Source organism: Crotalus tigris, unplaced genomic scaffold (genome assembly GCF_016545835.1).
Source record: "Crotalus tigris isolate CLP2741 ecotype Arizona unplaced genomic scaffold, ASM1654583v1 scf7180000024362.2655971311:6658466, whole genome shotgun sequence".
In the NCBI taxonomy this organism is placed as follows: domain Eukaryota; kingdom Metazoa; phylum Chordata; class Lepidosauria; order Squamata; family Viperidae; genus Crotalus; species Crotalus tigris.
In genome coordinates this window covers 6,228,132-6,244,891 of record NW_024100530.1, presented here as the reverse complement: position 1 = coordinate 6,244,891, position 16,760 = coordinate 6,228,132, and the positions used below count along the sequence as shown (strand labels likewise).

Here is a 16,760-nt window from a genome sequence, read left to right as displayed (position 1 = left end):
AAAAGACATTATATCCCCTTTAACTGATTTATAAAACAGTGCAAGCTAGAAAAAGTGTTGTATGACTAGAAGATAATATAGCATTTGAAAGAAGCCAACCAGTTCTTTGAGGGTTTCTGCATGCCTACAGTTGCTTCATACGACTGGTGTGACCGTGGCTTGTGGCGTGGGATCCTGATAACTTCCACTCATGATTTTAAAGCCTACATTTCTAGCTTATTGAACTATGGAAACCCCACTGAAAATGCCTCAGAAATGTAATACTGGATGGCAAGATAGAAAGGATTTGTTTTCTACATACCTTTGAGCTCTTCCTCATTTCAGTTGTAAACCATTTGTCCTATGATGGTCCACAATTTATAGGCAGTATAACAAAATTTAGCTATGTTCAAGGAGATTGAATCATGCTGAACTGATAACCACTATACATTAAAAAAAAATCAGAATTTCTTGGGTGTTTTATGAGGTGGAAACTATACAGTGGCTCTTGAGTCCTTATAGAGTCTACAGTATGGCAGGACATGAGTTGCTGTATCAATGGCCCCTTGTCCACTGGGGCACAGTCTCAGCTCATAGGGAAGGTTTTTTTTTTTTGTATCAGCTCTCCAGAACTGTTGTGGGGAGAGTGTTGAAGCATGTTAATGTTAGTGCTCTCTGGAATTTGGAAGCAGTTGGGTGGTACAAATATCTGACCGGTTCGTAAAAAAAAAAAAGGGGGGGGGGCTTGACTGCTCAAAAATTAAAATAAACATTCTTGGGTATAGCAGGCTGATTCTATTGGATTTCCATGTCTTTAATATCTTGTTGATGTGCGGAGTGAATGCTCAATACACAGAGTAAACAAACTTTTCATTATTTTTATGAAGTATGCCTCTGCCAGAGTAGGGAAATGTTGAAACCAGCATTGAAATTTGCCTAGTTTGTGCTAATGCCTTATAATAAATCTCCAGGTTGTGCTTAAGACACTGCAGCGTGCAATTTATTCTAAAACTGCACTTACTGTATTTTATGTTCTTTTGTAATTGGGTGTTTCATCTGATTCTGATTATATTCATGTATAATAGCGACAGGCTCTAGATAGGAATTAAGAATTATTGAATGAGGAAGTTTTGGGGGGAATTAAGGCCTTAAGCATCCATAGTAGATATATGTTATGATATTTAGAAATACATCCAAAATGTGCTGTAATCAAATCTTGAAAACAAATTGACTGATAAATCAAACCCTGAAAAGAAATTGGCCAATAAATCAAATCTGAAAAAAACGGAGTGACAGATAAATCAAGTCTGCAAAGGAAACTAGACCGATTGCTCAGCGTCATGATATGTTTATTAAAATAAGATCACAGATCTTATTTTAATAAACATCACAGATCCAAAGATGAGAAATTACACAATCACTACTCTAAGCTCACAATCTGAAAAGGAACACACACACACACACACACACACACACACACAGACATCTTTTTAAAACATGATTTGCTAAACAAGCTGTTATAGTCAGGTTAGACATTGTGCAATGCCATAATGCGGACTTATGGATATTATTAACCTAAAAATAAATCAACCATACTATGTCTTAATATGATACTGAATCAGTTATTTGAGTGCTGAAGAGCCATATTCACTAGGAATGTTAGGAGAATGATTTCAAGAAACCCAGAGGTTAATAATTGGGAAAGTTACAGTAAATGATACTCTTATGTGATTACTTTTAGACTTCCATTCTCCTGATGTATCTGCAAATGGAAGATTGGACTTCTTCAATTTCTTTCTCACTAAATTATGTTTTATGAACCTGAACCATAAACTGGCTAGTATTGACTAGCTTCCTAAGGCACAGTTCGTCAGTGGCTTGTTTTACTGAATCATAGTTACAAGAAATTGTATTTTATGCAGGTTCAGCCATAATTTAAAACCACAATAAGATAAAAATGATAGTTAAAACTTTGGCTTTTCCTCCAGGGAGAACACAAGAGCAGGGATGGCCTGAAGCGCAGAATTTATTCACATGACAATAAATCACACAATAAATCATTGCGTCTGAAGCCGGGGAGGGAGAAGAATCAAACTGAATAGTTTCAATATAGTTCAGTGGAGTCCTCTCCTTTTTCCCTCTGTCCAAGTGATGCATAAAAAATGCACTTGAGAATGAAAACAATTTGCTTGTAATTGCTTTAAATGAGTTAATAGAAATAGCAAAATCATACAATGAATTTTTCCATGATTTTGCTATTTTGATTAATAGCAATAAATACAATGATTTTTTTTAAAAAGAAAAGAAAAGAAAATGTTGCTGCTCTTTTGAAATACATGCCTCTCTTTTCTCTGAGTTTAAGGGGTCTTTTTGCTAGTGCTGTGTTGCTGAACGGAATGGCAAAAGGGGGGGAAATGTATAATGAAGGTGCTTCCTGCATAGCTGTTTATGTTCTTTCCATCTGAAGAGCAACCAGGAGAAAAAGCCACCAATCTTGGCAGCAAAACTAAGGCCTATTGGAGAGGAGCTTGGCCATGTGACACATCTATGCATCCCTTGTTTGTTTGAATTAGCCTAGACTAAACCAAGGTATTTATGCAACCTGCACCAGCCTGTGGCAGGCCACACAAAGAATAGCAGCAATCTTCCTTTTGGGGGGTGCGTGTGTGTAATTATTCATCTCGTTTAACTCAAGTGCTTTGACTGCCTTGTATCTGAAACTCCAGGTTTACAGCTGTTTAGACTGCCTGTCGCTCTTGTCTTTCAGCTCAGCCTTGCCAGCTTGAGTTATGGACTGAGGCTACCATCTCAACTCCAAAAAATGGTAATTTTTTAGCTAAGTTTAGTTGTTGGCAGGCAAGTAGGAAGGTCCCAACTGTTTGACTCTGTGATTATTCAAGGTGCCTCCATAGTTTACTATGATAATGGTCCCCCAAGGTTGTTAACCACAAATGCCATGAGACCCAGCCAACCTAGACAGTGGTGAGGAAGGATGGGCAATGCAATCCATTGGGATCTGTGTCTAACTTAGAGTACGCAATGACCTTAAAATTGACACGAATCCTCTCCTCAAGGTGGCAACAGATCTAATCTTGTTACAGTATTTTCCCCTCCAAACATTCAATATGAGAACATTTTCTTCTCTGGATCAAAAATAAAGGCACCCTTCTACAAATGTGGTGTCTCTTTCAGTCTGCCTGGGAGCATCAGTGGAAGATGACCTACAAAATTTTGTCCTTGTTTCTTCACTTCCTGAAAGTTTTCCTTGGTTTGACCAAGTCTCTGTATGTTCTCTTTGACTTTCAGAACAATGGACTCATGTTTTTCCTGAGTCAACCAGACAACAGTTTCAGAATTTGAGGTATTCTCATACTCATTTGAACAGCTTGTGTTTATGGTTACCTGCATGTGTGAAAGCATATCTAAGAGGTTGAATACCTTAGTTGAGAGTAGTGTCTAATTATGTAGAAGATGAAATAATACAGAACATTTAAACAGGGCATTGGAACCTTTAAATAGCACTCACATTCTCTTTTTTTTTTTTTTTTTTTTTTTTTTTTTTTTTTTTTTTTTTTTTTTTTGTTTTTTTTTTTTACGGGCAGAATCGCGGTGATTAAAATGAATGTGTTGCCAAAAATTTTATTTTTGTTCCAATGTATACCTATAAAATTAGACAAGAAATTTTTTCAAAATTTGAACAAAATGATGTGTAAATTCATCTGGCAAGGAAAAAGAGCAAGGATTAAATTAAAATTACTACAGGACTAAAGGAAAGGGGGGGATTTGGTCTTCCAGACTTGGAGAAATATTACCAGGCCGCAGCATTAGTATGGGTAAGAGATTGGATATTACTAAAAAATAGGAGACTATTGTGTCTGGAGGGCCATGACCTACAAATAGGATGGCATGCCATATTATGGGATCATAAATATAAAGTACATAAATATTTTCGAAGTCACTATATTAGGCAAGCTCTTATTGATGTATGGACAAAAATTTGGCAACCAAATTATACCCAAGTACCTAGTTGGATCTCACCGTTAGAAATATATGTACACCCAAAATTTACTCAATTAGACAAGATCATAACATATAAAAATATTTAGATGAAAGAGGGGAATTGAAATCCAGGAAAACCATCCACGATGAAGGGATAGAATTAGAATGGTGGGCATACCTGCAACTGCAGGCAAGATATCGGAAAGACAAAAAAGAGTTAGGTATTAAATTAGAACCAATAGAATTGGATAAAATAATTTTGGGGTCGGAGGATAAAATGATTAAAAAACTATACTATTATTTGCTAGATCAGGCAACGTACGAGGAACAAGTAAAAGTGACTATGTTGAATTGGAGTAAGGATTTTGGTCTTAATTTTGATCTGCATATATGGCAAGAACTATGGGCAAGAAACAAGAAGCTTACTTTGGCCACCTCTTACAAAGAGAACCTTTACAAAATGTTTTATAGATGGCATCTCCCACCCACAAGATTGTCTAAAATGTATACCAATGTCTCCCCTAAATGTTGGAAATGTAATTTGAAAAGTGGAACTTACTATCATATGTGGTGGGAATGCACGCGAGCTCGTGATTTTTGGAACAGGATTAAAATTTGGTTGGAAGAAATATTAGAGCAAGCGGTAGAACCAAAACCAGAACTCTTTCTATTAGGTTTAACTACGCAAAAACATGACAAAGGCGTATTTTATTTAATGCTACACATTTTAACGGCCTCCAGGCTGGTTTTTGCTCAAAATTGGAGGAACAAGGAAACCCCAACGGAAGAAGAGATCCTGCATAAAATTCTAATATGTGCTGAGATGGACAGGCTTACAATGATTATGAAAGACAAAACGGAACACGAATACTTCGAAATCTGGGGCAAATTTTACCGCTGGTATGAATTAAGAACTGCTCGGACTTCAAACTAATGGTAGAACTAAAAGATATACATAACTGTACATATAATTGTATATATAATTGTATTGTATAAAAGATGAGGTTTATATAGAGGTTAAGAACAAAAAATTATAAAATTATAAAATTTTTGTACTATGATAGGAACTGATAGAAAAATTCACTCTGGAATGTCATGTTTGTCCATTGTTGTTTTAATTGTATTAATGAATAAAAATTAAAAAAAAAAAAAAAAAAAAAAAGTTTGAGGGGACACTGCAAACACAAAAACTGCGTTAATAATCACAGTGTTCAAAATAAGCCTTGGAGTGCCATTTTTAGATTTTTATTGTCCTTGCCATTTACTTTCTAAGTCTGTTATTGACCATGGGAGTAAGCTACCATTGATACCCATCAAGGATGAGCCTCCATCTATGCTTTGATAGTGCTATTAATTATTTTGCAGTGTAATCTTTTAAACCATCTACTGGTGAAAATTCCAGCTTGGGGATGGAATGGGGCCAAAATAAGGGTTTTGTTTATTTCATTTCTGTTTATTTTCTGGATCAACCCATTAGACGAGCACTAAATCAAACCAGATCACCATCCCTAGAGTTGGCAAAGAAATATCATTTGGTGGCTTCCGATGATGTAGTTGCCATGTCACTGATTGGATTAAAGAGCTCTGCAGGCAGTGGCAGAAAGGAATTCTTGCTGATTAATTACCATCAGATCAAGACTCTGTGTTTGTGAAAAAAGCCCTGGCAGAGAAATTGGAATATAGATGGATTTAGCTTAATGCCTGATAACTTTGCTGCCTAGAGGTAATTTTAACTACGTTGCAGGTGACCCAGTTTGTGTCAAATGTGACCCTCTGAATGGAAGTGAGTTTCTTCTGGTGAAGAGCAAAGGTTGGATAGACAGGTTTAATTCTGAGCTGAAGATAATTTTTGCAGCATGATCCCTGCCCTCTCCCCACCCACCCCCATCTACTCAACCAATTTCAGACCACTTGAAGAAATAATAAGATGAAAGTCTAGGTGTCTATGCATTTTGCCAGGCAGGGCATTATTTCTCCTGGGATACGAATGAGTGAAATCATTCCTCGACTAAGTATTAGGTATAGGATACCAGAAGGAGCTAGAATCTATTAGTTCTGAAATGCCCTCTGGCAATTAAAAGAAATCAATTCATCCGCTCTAGATCTCCAAATTATTTCTATCCTGGGCTTCTAAATACAGCAGAGGGTTCATATTATTATGATTTAAGATAATTCCCCTCTGTGCTTTTAAGCAGGCAAAATTCCTTAGGCGTGTTTCTTTTATGTACTAGTCTAAGAATTCTTACCTTATGTCATTTTGAAATATGCCTTTTATGGATACTCATCCAATTTTGTTATAATTGCTCTTGTGAAATATTCCTCTACTTCTAATGATTTCTTAGTTTAAAAAAAATCCTTCAAGGCAGCCAATTTAGCTTTCTCCTCCATCAGTATGTCAATTCCCCTCTAAAATAATTCAAATTGGTGATCATCTTTATCTGTTCATAATAAATTCCAGAGATTAGATATGTTTATTCTTTATTTAAAGACAGCCAGATCTTGGGTCAGTAACAATAACGTACAGAGATTTCATCTACCCAAGTGAAGGCAGTTCTTAAACATAATAGATCATATTGCAGAATTCTCTAGGTTGAAAGAGGTTGAAAAAGAAGGTAAATTGATTTGAACATGACATTCTAGATTCTAGAAGAATAAAAACAGAGGACAGAAATAAAGAAGCAAGCATGCTTCCATCACATTGCCACGGTAATGAGTTTGGTGGAAGCTGCAGAATTATGGTGCTAAGTACCGTAGCAGGCCCCATCCAAACACATCTAGCAGATGTTAGGCTAGCTAAGACTGTCTTAGATAATTCAAAATATGAGAGAGGACCAAAAAATAAAAAATAAATAAATAAAAGTCTGAAGAATGACAAGGGGAAATCTTTCTTTGTAAGGGGAAGTTGCTTATGGATTAGGAATATACACAGAGCCAAAGAAAAATAACAATCTTCTTTCAGGCCACATTGTGTACTGGCCCCATTTGACTCAGCTGTATGTTGTATACAATACATACAGTACTTCTTTCCCTTACTTCCCCAAATTAAGTTGTTTTCTCCTCTGGGTCACAAGGTTGCATCAAAACTACATTTTGCCATGTTTCTCTTTTGTATTTTTCATTGGCCTTGTCCTGCAGGCAGGTTTCAAAAACTTCCTTTTGAAGGTGCAGGGTTTACAAAGTGAATGGAAGTTGGCCTTCTGAGATGTGTCTGCTGTTTTTTTGATGATGTTGCATTTTAAAGGATTTGCTCAAAATAGTGAAACTCGAAGCTGAACCTTAGAAAACCTCTTTTTCATGGATGGAACCTGGAGTTCTATCAGTGAAAACTTGACTTGTAGACTTCAACTCTCAGAATTCCTCAGTCAAGCACACTGGCTGAGGAATTCTGGGAGCTGAAGTCCACAAGTCATAAAAGGGCCAGGTTTGAAGACCCCTGTGGTAAACAGTATTTTGCTTCTTCTTGATCTGGATCTCAGCACTCTTTCATCCATTTACAAGTTTCTCAGGCTGCTATTTGGTTTATGAATGGGCTTTAAAGATCTTAGCTTCATTCCTCAAGTAGGGTACTAGTTTTATTTTTACCATGGATTTAAAAACAATGCACCAAATCTTGGATATTATTTGCACATGGTTTGCACATCACTTCCTTTTCAACAACAAATAAACAATGTCGGGCTGCAAAGTCCAGGGGTGATAGAACTCCCAAATTCACTTTAAATTACATCTAGTCTTGGATTTGCATGTATAGAGGTAGTACCCATTGATCTGCACTCTTAATAGGACGGCATATAGAGATTGCATATTAAGCCACAGATTTGCATAATATTTGCCCACGCCAATAAACCCTCCATCCATGAGTATGCATGCAAATTCAGAAATGAATAATAAATTTAAGTAAAAATACTGAACATCATTAAATGCCTCTAATGAAACAGTGCCTTGAGTGAATATATGCTTGTCTTAATGACCAATTTCAAGGATTGTAAAACAAGATGGTAAGGCATATTACCATCCCTCATTTCTTTAATGGAAAGACAGTCTTGAGCTATCTTAACTAAAATGAATTAACACCTTGGGTGGGAATGATCGTATTTTTAAATTTTTGAAGGAATAAGATGGCCACAAGATTGGTCAATATGGGCAGAGCCATGTCATTAGCACAGATGTGGCTGGCCTTTTAATTTTATTTTTCCTTGACAGACATTGAGTGTCTTAACTACAGCAACTGAACTAGATTAACTTCTCAATGCGTGAAGGCTAGTTGAGGGCTTATGCTAGAGCAGCGTTTCTCAACCTTGATGGCTGGAAGACAAGTGAACTTCAAGTCTGAGAATTGAAGTCCATACATCTTCAAGCCACCAAGGTTGAGAAACACCATTCTAGAGCATTCACGAATGTCTGAATGAGGTCCACTGATTTTTGGGGAATATGGATTGAGCGAACTGTCCTGAACTAAGTTGATAACAACTTTACTATTCTCAGTTCTAATTGATGTCAAGAACTTTGCTCACTATGGTGTGACTGGACTCCCAATCACCACCCCCCCTTTTTTTCCTTCTCTTTCTTTTTTAAGTTAGAAAAGGAACTTAATCCCTCTATTCTATAGGAGAAAGGTGTATATATATATTTTGCATTCAAAGCCAACAGGCCAAGTCACTTGAGAAAGCTTATAATCTTTCTTCCTCTTTTGTCCCTATGGTTTTAATGCTGTTTACAGAGGAGCCCATGAGGGTTGATGTTTGGGAGAGTGGGGGAGAGGCAGATTGGCAGCGGGGAGGCTGACCACATGCATATTTGTTCCTTAGGTTCTCATCCTCTAGGCTAAACTTAGCAATAAACAAACTAGCAATTTCAGGCGCTGGCTGTGAAGGAGTAGCCGGCTGGAATGTCTTTAAAATGAGTTGAGCCTAATGGGTAAGAAATGATTTTTTTGGGTTTTTAGTTAATAATTCTCTCCCATCCAGCTCAGAGCAACAAGGGAAGGGGGGGGGGGCATCTCCTCTTGGCATTGCACAAGAAGACAAAACACAAAGAGGAGGAGGAGGAGGAGGAGGAGGAGGAGGAGGAGGAGAAGGAAGAAGAACAAGGTTTTGTAACCCTCCAAGTTACTTCAGGCCATTTTCGTTGCCAGGGATAACATCTTAGAAAAGGAACAAAGTATTTTGACTGGCGATTCACGTGCTGTTTTATTCTTTCTGACACTTGCTGTTTCCCTTGTTCTCTCTTGCTGTGCTTTCTGGATGTACACAATAACATAAAGGTCTTTGCAAGTGCAGGCTTTGAAAATGAGCAGGAAGAAATGTTTTGGACCACATCCAAAGTCCACATCTCTCTGCCTTTTTTCAATGCATCCAGGTCAACCTCTACCTCAAGGAAGGCCCTCCTTAAGGTTAATGTGACACTTATAGCTGCAGTTCTCTCTCTTTTTTTTAATTTTATTTTTTTTAGGGTCACAGGGTAACCTGAAAAGCTTAGGCTGCTTTAATGACTAACACAGAGATGCCACACTAGTATGGGGTGTGGTATGGATGTGGCATTTTGGGTGTGTGTGTGTGTGTGTGTGTGTGTGTAGAAAGAGAGAGGGAAAAAGACTGAGAGGGAGAAAGAGAGAGATGTGTCTTTTGGGTCTGCATAAATCATTTAGTCCCTCTTAAAATATATGTTAATATTTTCCATCCTAAATTTTATTAGGAAAAATACTGAATATAAGATTCTCCAGGACCATAGATCACTGGAAAAAATATTTAACTGGTTAATTTCATATACAGTACTATTGCTATGATTATACTGAAGCTGTATTTTTAAAAAAAATGGAATCAGAGAGAAAGGGAGAAAAGAAAGATTTGATTAGATCTCCTTGGTTTTTAAGCATGTTTTCTCTTCTTGGTCTTAGTCTGCTTTGAATCCCCTCTTGGTTCTTTTCCAACGTTATCCCTCTTCCAGTTAATGATAATGGCATATTGAATCTCAGATTCACTGTAAAAATAATTAAGTTAAATCTGGCTGGGGACCAAAGTTAGTAGGCCAAGGTAATGTGTCATAAAGGTGTGAAGTTTGAACTTTGCATTCTGCAAATTGTGAGTAATCTGACTACTGGACTGAACAAGAACATTCTTGGGGAAGGAGATGTTGGATTCTGGCAATATCTTCAAAGCTACAAAAAAGATATTTAAAAGAAAGATATTGAGATACCAAGAACAAGCTTGGAATCAAGGACGGTAAGACGTTATTATTATTTAAATTTAAAATTAATAAATTACATGTATATAAACAGGAAGCAAGCCCCAGACTCACTAGTACTGATGACGTTACCTAATTGGGCAATGAAACATCTACAAGCAAACAACCAAACTCAAACAACAGAAGAGAAGAGAAAGTACTGGAGAAGATAACAAAATATAAAGATTTGCAAATAGAAGTAGAAAGACTGTCCCAAAAGAAGGCAAAGATAGTACCAATAGTAATAGGGCCTTGAGCACAATCCCAAAACATCTGGAACACCTTCTGAACATCATCGACACTGACAAAATCACCAGCAGTCAATTGCAAAATGAAATTTGGCTGGGAACAGTTTACATCCTGGAAAGATACCTTTAACACCATCAAATATTCACATCTGCCTGTGCTGGATCCTTGGCAAAGATTAGATAGGTGGATAAAGATGTCAAATCTAGTCTAAACAACTGGTTGACTGTATGAGCAACCATAATATATTTAACTTTTTATAACATCATACTTTAGACTGGCTAACACAAAGTGGAATAGGAACTGTAATACTTCTAGTTCAATTCTTAGATAATAGAGGCATTATATAAGTTGTCATGTCAGGCAGAATCCATTATTTCTTTCCCCCTTAGCCTTGCTGCCTTAACTGCAAAGATAGCAACTCACTGTGTCACAAATTGCTTGGTACCTCGAAGGAGGAAATTCAATTTTCTTTCAACATTCCAGTTCCTCGTGTCATCAAGGAATGGGGATAAATAACGATCCCAATATTTAACATATAACCAGCCAGTTTGGATGATATGGATGGACAGGTAATAGAGACTCAGGCGATCGATAGCAACACATTTTGATGGTGTTGATTCTCTCTTAAATCACAGGCAGAAAATCATGCAATGTTGGTTACTGGGAAGTAACGGTTGAAAGAGTTTTTGCTTTCCAGCTCAAGCTTCTCAGCTTCCCAAATACAACTATTTGGCTGGTGTGTACATCAGAATGCAAGACAAGACGAGCTGCACTCGGTAGAATTCTTACATTCTTAACGAGCTTTGCGATTTGCAAAAGGGCCGTAGCAAATATATTACAAGTATAACAGAACAACAATGTAATCTTAAATATATATATATAAGGCAAAATCAACTTCTGTGCTTGTAATTAGAGAAAACTTCCCAATTAATACTGCAAATAATAAGTTCTGCAGTATTATTAACCAGTTGGCAGTGCCAATATTTATTAATCTAATGGCAGCTCTAATAATTTTCATAAAGAGGCATGCAGTTATGCCTCTTTCCAAGCGGTGGGTATGCTTGGCTGGGGTTTATGAATGGCTGTTGGAGATCCACTCTAGTGGTCTCTAAAGCTGTAAATCCCTTGACCTTGTCCAATGAGATCAGTTGGGATGATGCTGGTTCCAGTCTCTTCTGTGGAATTTTATTTCCAGAATCTGATGCATGATATTACTGCTTCCCTTGCCTGTATGTCCTTCAGTTTAAGCTACATGGTGTGGAAAAATGCCTGAAGGACATATTAAAGTGAGATGTAGTGAACAAAGCACCCCTGCTCTATCTTTCCTTCCCCTGTGCTGGCGACCATCAGTAGACTCTGAAGGACAACACAGGGACTTAGGGATTTTTAACCTATAACTCAGTTCACTTCCTTCATGGAGAAGTTTTCCTCCAGTGGAACTAGCTCTCCCCCAGAAAGAAGAGCAGGATTCTCATTATTCATATTCATAAAGTTGGCAAGACCTGGATATGTTCAGGCAGGTATTTAAGGACTATGATGTGATGATGTATCCAGGTGTCAGGCACAAAGAATCAGGACCATCCATTAGATTGCAGCCCAGGGTTGTCATAGGTATTCATTCAAGCCTGTACACAATCTAGTCAACTAAATTTCAGCACTAAATTGGGGGCGGATAAGGGTCAACTGTATTCAGGAGGGGTTGGACTTTGACCGTTTGTGGTAATGTAAGGACTCTAAGCTGATAATGGGTTTAACTCCATCCCCCATCTCTGCCTGCCCTTCTCCTACCTCAGTATGTGTATGGGCCTTATTGATGGCTGCTTGTTGTTATTACAATTTACTAAATTGTTGAAATGGACGCATACATACAGTAGTGAAGTTCCTTAAAGTGTATGGCTTCTGTAAAGCCATTTAGATTCATTTTGACTGAAGGCGTGTTAAAGCACCAGTAGGTAAGCAAGCAAGCTGAAGTGATACAGAAGAATGGGAGATATATACTAAAGGAGCTCTTACTGGGCTTGTTTTGAAAAACAAGATAAAAAGAGAATGATGGTCATTTAACCTTGGCAATGTTTTCTTTTATGTCCATCCCCTCTCCCTACCCTGGTACATGGTGTGAAGAGAAAGAACCAAAGTATCCATCTCTGTCTCTGATCCTCAGTAGATACTGGCCACTTCCTATCACGGTGTTTTCAGAATGGCACAGGGGATTAAGAAAAAATTGTTTGGGCCTCTCTGCAGGTTTAACTACCACAACCCATGGACAAGAAAAGCCAACACAATATACTTTCCCTGCTCTCCCATCACATCAATACATGGAAAATGCATACGCCATCCCCCTCTCTTGTCATTAAAGAAAGTATGAGCAGGATTAGAAATAGAAGCCTCCAACAGCTTGATTTCTTCCACAGCATGCAATCAACCTTTATGAATATGCAGACAAAGGGGGATCCCATACCAGGACAGTTGAGCCACTGTATAACCCAAAGCAGCATTCCTTTTCTTGCAAAGTGAGCCTGCTTTTCCAGCAGCTAAGCAGTATAAAATGTGAAGCCAGCAGCAGTTAATCTGGCTTACTTTCCTGGGAACTAATGCCAGGCAGAAAACCTCTTGTGAATTATTCTCTCTCTCTCTCTCTTTCTCTCTCTCCCCCCTCCCCTTCCAGTTCTTATTCGGTACAATGAAGGAGAATTTACTTTTGAAATTTCAGGGGGAAAAGAAAATTTCAGTGCTTAACCAGAATGGCAGGATTGTCTTGTCTTTCAATGTGGAGCCAACTTCCCAGGGATCTGCAGTCTCCTTGGCTTGCCATATTGCCCTTAAATCTCAAGGGGAAACCGTTGCATAAGACTCTATCCAGAAAACTGGTTCTGATTGGAGCAACCAGGGAGGATTGGTTGATTCTGGTTGTAGACAGCCAAGAAAGCCTTAGAGTGTTGGAAAGAGAACAACCACATTAGTCCACCATGTCCAAGAAGAAGTAAGCACCCAAATCCATTAAAAGTTTTAAAGCACTCTTAAGAATAAAGTAGAAAAACAGAAGACTAATCTGAAGGGAAAGAAAGAAAACCTATTTGTAAGTTTGAGGAACTTACAAATAGGTTTCTCGAGCATAATATCACCTAGAATGTCTTCCAAACATATAGTGAGGACTATATATGGGAGATGATGAAGATGAGCCTGAGGGTGAGGTCAAACACATTATCAGTTTGGAGTCTCTGTGCCCCTATAAGACACCTACGTCCAGCCCCCTTGAAGTCTGTTGACCAATTCACCTTGAACGTTAGTAGATAGAATTCTTGTCTATAGATAGTATGAAGTAAACTTGCAGTACTGTTGAATTCTATCCTGGCTCCTGACTTCTTGTACCTGAGGTTTTGGTCAAGCACAGGAAATCAGCAGTCCATGAATATATAGGTTTATTATATGTTAAAGCTCTCCACAAGAATCTTAACCACTAACGGTCAAGGTGAATTGATGCCAGATAAAAGTCAATGGAATTCAAGGGTGGGCTGGACTTAGATCCCTGGTGGGTGTGAAGGGACTTGAGACTGATGACAGGTTTTCTCCTCCCTTGGGCTCAGCTTGGTCATCTCCTACATCTTCCATAGTAAGTGCCACCCAGAGACTTTCTCATCCTTTTAGCTTTTCCGTCTCCAGGTGCAACAAAGCAAAAGTCTGTGCTATACTGTGTTATAGCTAACCCAAACTCTAACCCTACACCAAAAGAAGGGCTGAACGGTAAGAAGAAATGTCAAGAGGTCAGCGAAGAAGATCCCTTTTAAAGGGTGTAGCTCAGTTTTATTCTGCCTTGAAGGATCTGCGTGTCTCTTTCCCGAAAGTAAGAAATGTCAAAAGGTCGTGCCAAATAGACACAAACCGCTGTGCCAATTTCTGATGATTGTTTGCACAGTGGAGTGCAAGAAGCAATATGCCCCAACTGTGTAAATGATGTTTCTTTCCAAAATATGGCACTACTGGAATATTGAAAGAGCTCACAGCAGAATCACTGGAGAGAAGGGAAAAATTATGCCAGTCTCTTTGTCTCAACTCAGTCTACAGATTCAGTACATTACATTTGGGGGGAAAGAGGGTTAAATTCTTCAAAATGAGAAGTACCGGCTCATTTGGGAAACGGCCTTCTGCTTTCCTGTTTTCCCTCTGTGAGACTTCTCTTTTCTACCTCAATTTCTTTTCTCTGCCTTTCGCCCCAGCCGAATTGTTCATTTCCATTCCTGCTATGAAAGCCCTTCATTTCTATAAGCTGCCATTGTAGCGTTACCTTGTGATTAAATGGCCTCTCCTCCTCCCCCCCACCCTCCCCCAAAAGGTGGGTCTTTTAAATTGTTAGCTCTTTTATGCCTCTTGGTTAGAAGGAAGCTGTGTGCAGAAAAGGAAGCATAAGCACTCCTATTTTATCCATTTTGCCGCGGTTCCAAAATTCGTAGGGCTGGGTAAACACATCTTGGATTAAAACCTTAACCCTTTTAAAGTGCTATTATCTAGAAAGCAAAGCCACAAGAGAAAATTACTGATTGCACAACTTAATAAATTGGAACAGGGATGAAGACAAATACCAGCTATTCCAATTACAGGCCAGAGCCTTAGAAGGCTCCCTTTCTTCTGCAGATCAGAATCCAGAATCATGGCCCTGCTTCAAATGCAAACAGGTTATTGAAATCAGGATTAGTGCTGATCCGAAGTCAGTGACTCTCAATTCAGATCACATAAACCTCATTAATAATAGAACTGCTGACCTTTTAAACTCCAATTTTTTTTCTTTTCTTTTTTCGTGTTTGGTATATCAGCGTATAGTGTTTCCTTTTTACAAGCTTGTTCTTGTTTGCGTTATCTTCATGCAGTGCTAAATAATTGTTGCTCCTATACATAGTTGCCACAAGGCTTTATTTTCTCAATGTTCCGATGCTTAGCTAAAAGATGCTTATCCAGTTTCCAAAATAGCAGCATCTATAGTGTGGCCATGCTCCTTGGAGCTCAAGAACATGACCCGGGATGCACAGGATGTTGTGTTAGGTTTGCATTTGAATCCAAACTGATTTCACTTTGCATTTTCAACCACAGCAGAAAAAGAGAGTCAACTGCCTCTTTTGAGTTCTATTAGAGAGCAGGAGAGAGGGAGGGAGAGGGAGGGAGGGAGGGAGGGAGGGAGGGAGGAAGGGAGAGAGAGAGAGAGAGAGAGAGAGAGAGAATTTGTCCTCTAATTTTCTCCAGTTTTATTTGGAGATGTAGCTCCGTGAGATGTAGCTATTTTTTCTATCATTTCACTGTTTATATTCTCCATAACATCTTCCAATACTTTTAGGATTTTCAGATTGCCACTTTAACCAAACAGATGTGAAAAAAGAGGGGATTCCTATTAGGACTATTGAATTTGACCCTGGAGACGAAAATCCAGTATTCGGGACACGACAAAATCATCACCGTAAGGAAAGAAAGAGTTTATAGTTATGTCGAGGTTGTAAAATTTTTATTTTCTTTCTGCCAGTGAGTTTGGGAAGAAAAAGGGTGAGTCATCAGGGCTGCTGCGTTGTTATGCCCCTAACGTGGAATAAACTCTGTTGAAGTTAGCGAAACTCACTTCTACCAAGGAAGCATGCCAAATATAGCCACTTGTTATTGAAAATGTTGTGCAACGTTTTAATTAATTAAAGGCAAAACAGAATTAGCATGGGAGATGTTCCTATAAAGCTTTGATCCTATTGAGAAAAGGATGAGCTTTTCAGAAAGATCAGTATACCTTTTTTTGTGTTGATAGCTACGTTCATGTCCGTTGACATTGCAAGTTAGCAGTGAGAAAAAGGATTTTATTTTCCCTAATTTCATGATAGCCCGCTGTCACAATAGTATCACGTAAAAGAAATTGCTGCCATACTGTTGGTTTTTCTGCCATAACTTGCAGAACTCTTAATACCAAGTTCATTAGGCCGAAATATTTATTATTTCCCTTTTAACTGATTAGGAAGTGAGGTTGGGGTTTCTTGGATAACCCTGTGGTTGTCAACTCTCCCATTCAATCACCTAGCAAAGAAAACCATGACGGTGTTTTTTAACCAAGACTGACAATCATCTCCTCCTCCTCCTCCTCCTCTCCTCCCCCCCCAAGCTGGTTAGCTACAATCCTCCATTGAGAATAAATGAAATCTTTCTTGAGTCAAGCTGAATTCGAGGTCTACTTAGATGCACTGAAGTTGTTTTCTTGGCAAAAATGTAGAGCTGGGTTTCCTGCCTTTGTATTCAGTTTAGCTTTGACCTGGAAGAATTTCCCTTTGACAGTTGATGGCTGTCTTTTGTAG

At 38.4% G+C, this 16,760-nt stretch overlaps 1 protein-coding gene across 2 annotated transcripts in view; it reads left to right on the top strand.

Moving 5' to 3' along the window:
- MAF (MAF bZIP transcription factor) overlaps nt 1-16,760 on the top strand; it is a 170,017-nt gene that overhangs the window by 36,243 nt on the left and 117,014 nt on the right. Inside the window, exon 3 of one of the 2 annotated variants that reach the window (XM_039327482.1) lies at nt 2,747-2,764. The exons of the other annotated variant lie outside the window; for it this stretch is intronic. The gene's annotated coding sequence lies outside the window, so the exon portion shown is untranslated. Of the gene's footprint in view, nt 1-2,746; nt 2,765-16,760 lie in introns of those variants that run through there. 2 annotated transcript variants of the gene reach the window in all.